This window comes from Nicotiana sylvestris, chromosome 2 (genome assembly GCF_000393655.2).
Source record: "Nicotiana sylvestris chromosome 2, ASM39365v2, whole genome shotgun sequence".
Taxonomy (NCBI): domain Eukaryota; kingdom Viridiplantae; phylum Streptophyta; class Magnoliopsida; order Solanales; family Solanaceae; genus Nicotiana; species Nicotiana sylvestris.
Window position 1 is genome coordinate 49582765 of NC_091058.1, and position 8418 is coordinate 49591182.

Genomic DNA, 8418 nt, shown 5'->3' on the forward strand with positions numbered 1-8418 from the left:
GTCTGTTTTGACCTGGGCTCGACCTTCATGAGGTTGAGGCCCTGAATTTGTGTTTTTTTTTGTTTTAAAGGTGTAGCTTATCAATTATAATGAGGCAGTTTATCAAAAGAAATGAACTTAGCTAACAATGGATGGCTTCATGCTTAGCATGTATTAAAGAATATGCTCCACGATTGTACTAAGTCTAAGATACAACCCAACACATTGAGAATACTTTTAACTAGCAGCATACGTATACAAACTGATATTCAATTACCATGCATTGATATCTACTAGGCGTACAAGCTGCTTCCAGCATCCAAACAAGAATAAAATTATTCTACATTACATGATATTTAATGCAACAATCTATGTATAAAAGACATTCTTCAGGTTTTCTTATTTGTATTCATCCTCAATTTTCCAATTACATCTGACAGTGTATTAGGTGTGTACCTGGTATAGAGAACAAAAGAAGAAAGGAATGGTCAGTCGGGCAGTATGCCACAAACACAGCAGCAGCAGATACACAGCAACAGCACAGCAACAAACCAACAACCAAAATTGTTTTCCACAGTCCACAAACAACCAACAATAATTCCCAGAACAAAAGAAACCAGCAGATAGTCGAGCACCAAACAAACAATCCCAGGAAAGAGTAAGGAAACAACAGGAGGGACAAAGTGTTCAATGCAGCAGACCAACAGTTTGACAATCACAAGCAGCTCAGTCAGTGCCAAAGAAACAGAACTTGGCCAAGACAACTTGACCAATATGAACTCTTATATAGCTCTCAGACGGTGTTTGGTTACAATGTTTTACTGAAACTCTCTTATGTTTTCAGTCTTTTTCTTTAAACTCACAAAACCTTTCTCAAGACTAAAAATTCCAGCCTCAAGACTCAAAATTCTCCCCCCTTCTTAAGTTCTCAAAGGGCCTATTTATAAGCCAAATGACCCAGTGCAGCTAGGCTGCCCTCCCCTCTACTTGCAGACTGCCCATACTCTTTTAAGCCCATGCCTAAGCATCTTTTGGTGCCAGCCCTTTGTTCCCCATGCCTGGTTTTTGTTTAATCAAGAGTTATGGGCTCATTTTATTTATTCATTTTAAGCCCCATACCCTTGTGTCTTGTTCCCCATTGGTATTAGTTTAATCCCGAATTAGTACCCTACTTGTCAGCTTCATTTAAACTAATCTTTTCTATCCTTTTCAACACCCCAGAATACCCTTGTTAACCCTTGATTATTACTGCCCTGCCTATTGCAGCATTAGGGCATTTTTGAACTTCTGAAAGTTTAATTTCAGGACTGCCCTGGACTGAACCTTTTCAGTCATTTTTGCAATGCAAGCAAATTTATTTCAGACAATGCTGGGGCATTCAGTCAGTGACAAGGTTCGATTAGTCACGTGAAATTATTAGCTTATTTGATCCATCAATTATAGAGAACTAATCGACGACATTTATCGAGTCGACTATACTAATTATAACAGGTAATAATCAGTCGTTCAAATAAACAATATGTTCAGGGACCTAAAGGGCTTCGGACAACTTTGGTCAATTACTGGGAACCTATATAAGTTAACTTATTTGACGATTAATCTAATCGACGAACATGTATATCACGAAGTACATTCAGAACACACACATAGAAAATCAATCGACCAAATAAAAGGTCTTTGCTAGAGATGGAAGAAAACAGACAAAGTAACAGACCATAACAAATACCCACAACAACAAATCATCCTGACAACTCAATTAGAACTAAACAAGGGAAAGGAAAACTTACCGAAAATGTTTAAATCAAACAGACCCAAATCTGACTCAACTCTGCCCATTCGAGGCCGAACAAATTTTAACCAGGGTGTTCTCACATGAGAACACCTTGGTTAAGATCCATTGAACCTCAAACCCCTTTCAAGACCGGCCGAATTCCCTAGGTGCATGTGTTCTAAGGTCTGGATTTTCAGATCTGGATTTTTGGGAGTTGTGGGTAGATTCGGACCAAACCAAGCTTGGTTTGGTCACGAGGGGGGTCAGGGGAGTGTCTGGTATGAAGATGGGGTAATTTGGTATAGGTTCGGGTTCGACTCAAATCTTCAAACGAAGATTCGAGACGAAGGAAAGTGATTCGAGGCTAGGGGGTAACAGATCCATGTTCAGGAGAGTGAGGGTGTCTTAGGGTGTTCAGGAGGTGGTCACTGGCGTTCGTGCCGCCGGGTTCTAGTGAAAGGGATATCAGGGCGGCTTGCTAGGGTTTGGGGGTTTCAGCTTGGGGAAGGAGACGAGTGAGGGGTGGGGTTCGGATACGGGGCGTGGGGTGAAGGGTTGAGTTTATATATGGTCTAGGGGTTTAGATCCTGGCCGTCGGATCAAATGAGATCTACGGCCAGGATCTATCCACTTGGGGAAGACGGTGTCATTTGGGTTTTGGTAGTGGGTGAGGCCGGGTAAGGCTGGATCGGGTCAAAACTGGACGGGTTTAGGGGGGAAAACCGGGGTCCGTTGGATCAAGGGGTTGAACGGCTCAGATCAAATGCTTAAGACGACGTCGTTTGGGGTTGAATGGGTGGCTTGATCAAGACCGTTTGTTTGAGTCAGATCAACGGCTCTAATAAGGACGCTAATACGACGTCGTTTGAATCAACGTTTGGGCAGGCCGGATTTGGACTGGGTCTGAGTGCCGGTTTTGGGCCTCTTTTGTTTCACTTTCTGGGCCCAAATCGATTTAATCCCTCTTTTCTTTGTTTTCTAATTTCATTTTTCTTTTAAAACAAAATGAAGATAACAAATAATAAAATAATGAAATTAAAACTAAACAACAATGCAACATTTTAACACAATTATCACAAAAATATTTAAGTAAGTTAACTAAAAGCCTAGAACGAACGATGCACATATATATATTTTTTGAATTTTCTTTTACTGACCGAATTATGGTTTAATCACCCTGACATGCATATTTTGTATTTTGTTTGTTAATGATTAAATGCAAAATGGACAGATCCACAAATGACTAACAACACATGTCACGAAAAACTCGAACAATTGTACAGCGAAATCATTTGTCACTATTTTTATTTTCTTTTGGAGCGATTGCTCGTAAAGCAAAAATCACGTGCTTACAGCTGCCCCTCTTTGCACGAAGACACGAAGGGTTTTCGCGCAAAGATAAAGCGGGCGATTTTTGCTCGTCCGAGTACTCCGTGTGAAGCATTTTTTGAAAAAGATTTGACCGAACCTTTGCTTCAAAGGTTTCCTACATATCCTGGGCTGAACAGGAATCAGGTCAATGTAGTTCGGGAAATTTTGGTAGCTGGGACTACCGTGTGACTGTAGTGCTTGCTGCTGTTGTGCGCTATTGCATGCTGCTGTAGGATGCTACCGCTCACTGATTTCCTTGTTACATTGATCTTGAAAGGAAAAACAAGAAGCTAAGCTAGAGTAGGAGATCTCGTCTATCTCCGACTTGTATTGCTTTCTTGTCGGCTAACGCTTTCCTCTGACGCCTTTATTTTGTGAACTTTGGAGATGATGTTGGTCCTTCACCTTTTCTGAATGTCAGTTCTCATCACTTTGCTTGATTTGCTGGGAACATGGCTTTCTTCTTTAAATCTTTCAATGGTTTCTTCAGTGATATGGCTTTTCAACAGAATTGTTATGTTGGGCATGCCATAGCGTTCTTAAACTGCTTCTTTTGAGATGCGTTCCTTCTTCCTTTTGAATCGCGCGCTTGCCTTTGCAACCTTCTGCCTCTTGGTGCTGGGGATTTTATTGCTTCCTGCTTGGGGATCTCTGTTGTAACCTTCCGTCTTCAGGTGGGGAAAACTGATTCCAAAATCTAGAGCTAAAAAGTATTCCCGCATTTTGCTGGTGGGCGACCTAAAACTTAAATGTATTCCCGCATTATACTGGTGGGCGACCTAGAACTCAAATGTATTCCCGCATTATACTGGTGGGCGACCTAGAACTTAAATGTATTCCCGCATTATACTGGTGGGCGACCTAGAACTTAAAAGTATTCCCGCATTATATTGGTGGGCGACCTAGAACTTAAATGTATTCCCGCATTATACTGGTGGGCGACCTAGAACTTAAAAGTATTTCCGCATTATACTGGTGGGCGACCTAGAACTTAAAGTATTCCCGCATTATACTGGTGGGCGACCTAGAACTTAAATGTATTCCCGCATTATACTGGTGGGCGACCTAGAACTTAAAAGTATTCCCCCATTATACTGGTGGGCGACCTAGAACTTAAAAGTATTCCCGCATTATACTGGTGGGCGACCTAGAACTTAAATGTATTTTGAAATTGTCTCCCCGTCCTTCCGAGAAAAAAAATTTTGGCAGAAAATTTTCTGCCCCGGTTTTGGTGACTTCCCTGGCGTTGCATCTTGCTGCCATCATCAATCCTTTGTTTTCCTGCAGCAGACAAAGGGATTTAATTAGTTTTTATCGTGGTGGTAGAGGGTGCCTTTCTGGCGGGTGATTTTTCCTTTCTTCTCTTTTCCTGCTCTATGTCCCACAATTGATTAGTGGGCAGAGTTGCCTGGTGGGGGGTCTCTAGCCTGCTGGGGATTGGCTTTCAATTAATCCCCTCTTCTGCTTTCTCTTTAAGCACATGCTGTGGGAGTCTGCTTTTAAACTCTTGAAACCACCCTCTTTATGAGCTTACTCTCTCCAAAATTGCATGGCGCGATCACTGCATTGCCCGGGATCAGCCTTTAGGACTGTTTGTATTATCCTGCATCGGATGAATTCCCCTCCGGTTTCTGGTAGTAAGCTTTGAAAAATCCTTTCAAGACACTTTTTAGAAAAAGAAATAAAAGATATGAAAAGGAGAAAATCTTTCTGAACCAATATATTTATGGGAGGAGAAAATCAAAAGAACTTATCTGGAGGACACAACTGGTCCCCGTGATCACGGCGTGCACCACAGATTCCCGACCCAGTCTATTTGTATCAATCGATTTGCCCGATGGTCTGACTTGCTGGGGATGATAAAGGAGTGTTCATTTCGTTTCGAATGTGGTAGCTTTTGCTGATTTGTCTTGTCGCCTCATAGTGCCCTTCGAGGGTTTTCACTAATGAGACTCTCTCGTTTCTCTCATCTCCCGACGCCTTATGGTGCTTGTGAAGGTTTCCACCAATAAGACTCTCTCATTTCATATCCCTCATCTTACATCGCCTCTCGGCGCCTGTGAAGGTTTTCACCGATAAAACTCTCTCATTTTATTTCTTTCGGGAAATTGGGGTGTTGTAGATACGACCCTCTTTTCTGGAGATTCCCTTGACCATCGATTCATTCCCAGTCTTACGATCCTCTTCTTGGCTGGGGATCAGTGTATTATTCTCGGCCTTATTTGCCGGACTTGGCATCTCTCGAACATTGATCGGGAGGTCTTTTGGATGTTGATGTTGGTTTTGGTGTGGGGTTAAAGAAAGGCTTATAAAAATGAAAACAATTTGAAGGGTGATGTGCTACAACCTTTGGAATCAAACCTTTGTTGGAACTCAAAACATAACTTCTGCCCCAGTTTTCTTTGCTTGGGGAATTTTATTTCTTTACACTTATGTTGAGCTATGTGCGTTACGCACATTGTGCCATATTGCACACTATGTACATTATGCATCCTATATTTATTATGATGCACACTATGACCGAGCCGTGAGGCGCCTACGTATCCTCTTTGAGGAATCAGGTCAAACGTAGTTCCCAACGGTTTTATATTTCTTATGATTTTATCTTCTTCTCCTTTTTTCTTCTTTTTTTTCTTTCATCTTTCTCTTTTTTTTTCTCTTTTTTTTCATGTCTTTTCCATTAGTGATTCCAAAAGAGGGGTATGAAAGAACTACTTAAGGCTCAAAGGGGAAGCAAGGGTTAAAAGTGTTTGGATAGAAGAAAGAACTGCCTCCGTCATCTCATTATCCAATAAATGTCAAATACAAACAAATAAACCAAAAATTGCCATAATTAAAGAAATTACGCATAATATCTCTTGATTGCATCTGAATTGATAGCCATGTCGACACATCTACCTTCGACATCTATCAAACACAAAGTACCGTTGGACAATACTCTGGTCACGATATAAGGCCCTTGCCAATTTGGGGCGAATTTGCCTTTTGCCTCGACCTGATGTGGGAGGATCTTCTTTAATACCTGCTGCTCTACTTCAAACTTCCTGGGGCGCACCTTCTTATTATAGGTTCTTGCCATTCTCTTCTGGTACAGCTGACCATGGCACACTGCTGCCAATCTTTTCTCATCTATCAGGCTCAACTGTTCCAATCGAGCTTTGACCCATTCATCATCATCAATCCCGGCTTCAGCGACAATTCGGAGGGACGGAATTTCGACCTCCGCTGGTATTACGGCCTCAGTTCCATACACCAACAAATAAGGAGTTGTGCCTATGGAAGTTCGGACGGTAGTGCGGTAACCCAACAAAGCAAAGGGTAATCTCTCGTGCCATTGTCTGGACCCTTCCACCATTTTTCGCAGTATCTTCTTGATATTCTTATTGGCTGCTTCGACTGCTCCATTCGCCTTGGGACGATATGGGGTGGAATTGCGGTGTGTAATCTTGAATTGTTGGCATACCTCTTTCATCAAGCTGCTATTAAGATTCGCACCGTTATCCGTGATGATCACTTTTGGGATCCCAAATCTGCAGATGATATGGGAGTGAACAAAGTCCACCACTGCCTTCTTGGTTACTGATTTGAAGGTTTTAGCCTCAACCCATTTGGTGAAGTAATCAATGGTCACTAGAATGAACCTATGACCGTTGGATGCTGCTGGCTCGATGGGCCCAATGACATCCATGCCCCATGCTACAAACGGCCAGGGTGCTGACATCGTATGTAACTCTGTTGGCGGAGAATGAATCAAATCTCCATGTATCTGGCACTGATGGCATTTCCTCACGAAAGTGATACAGTCGTGTTCCATGGTGAGCCAATAACACCCTGTTCGAAGGATCTTTCTTGCCAACACATATCCGCTCATGTGTGGTCCACAAACTCCCGCATGTACCTCTGCCATAACCGTCGTTGCTTGACTGGCATCTATGCATCTCAACAATCCCAAATCCGGGGTTCTTTTGTACAATACTCCTCCACTGAGGAAGAAGCCATTCGACAAACGCCGAAGGGCTCTTTTTTGGTCTCCAGAGGCATGTTCTGGATATATCCCCATTCTGAGGTATTCCTTGATATCATGAAACCAGGGTTCGCCATCTGCTTCTTCTTCTACGGCATTGCAGTAGGCGTGCTGATCACGGACCTGGATGTGCAGAGGATCAACATACATTTTGTCAGGGTGGTGCAGCATTGATGCTAAGGTGGCCAAGGCATCCGCAACCTCATTGTGAACTCTCGGGATGTGTTTGAACTTCACCGATCGAAATTGCTTGCTCAGATCATGCAAGCATTGTCGGTATGGTATGAGTTTTAGATCTCGTGTTTCCCATTCTCCCTGAATTTGATGTACCAAGAGGTCCGAGTCTCCCAAGACCAAGACGTCTTGGACATACATGTCAGCAGCCAAGCGCAGACCCAGAATGCAAGCCTCATACTCGGCCATATTGTTGGTGCAATAGAAGCGTAGTTGAGCCGTAACAGGATAATGCCGTCCTGTTTCAGAAATGAGTACTGCTCCTATTCCAACCCCTTTTGCGTTTGCAGCTCCATCGAAGAAAAGCTTCCAACCCGGTTCCTCAGGTAATTCCAACTCATTCGTATGCATCACCTCTTCGTCAGGAAAATACGTTCTTAAGGGCTCGTATTTTTCATCAACGGGATTCTCTGCCAAATGGTCTGCCAGTGCCTGGGCTTTCATGGCCGTCCTCGTTACGTAGATGATATCAAACTCTGTGAGCAGAATTTGCCACTTTGCCAACCTTCCCGTGGGCATAGGTTTCTGAAAGATATACTTCAATGGGTCCAAGCGGGATATGAGATAAGTAGTATATGAAGACAGGTAGTGCTTCAACTTCTGAGCTACCCAAGTTAGGGCGCAGCATGTTTTCTCGAGTTGAGTGTACTTGACCTCATGCACTGTGAATTTCTTGCTAAGATAGTAGATGGCTTGCTCCTTCCTTCCTGTGTCGTCATGTTGCCCCAACACACAACCAAATGAATTTTCCAAGACCGTCAGGTAAAGAATTAGGGGCTTCCCGGGCTTAGGCGGGACCAATACGGGTGGATTAGACAGATACCCTTTGATTTGGTCGAAAGCCTCCTGACACTCTGCCGTCCAACCTACCGCAGCATCCTTTCTCAGCAGCCGAAATATGGGCTCACAAGTTGCTGTGAGTTGAGCGATGAACCTGCTGATGTAATTGAGTCTACCCAGCAAACTCATTACCTCTGTTTTGTTCCTTGGCGGTGGCAAATCTCGGATGGATTCAATTTTGGATGGGTCTAACTCAATC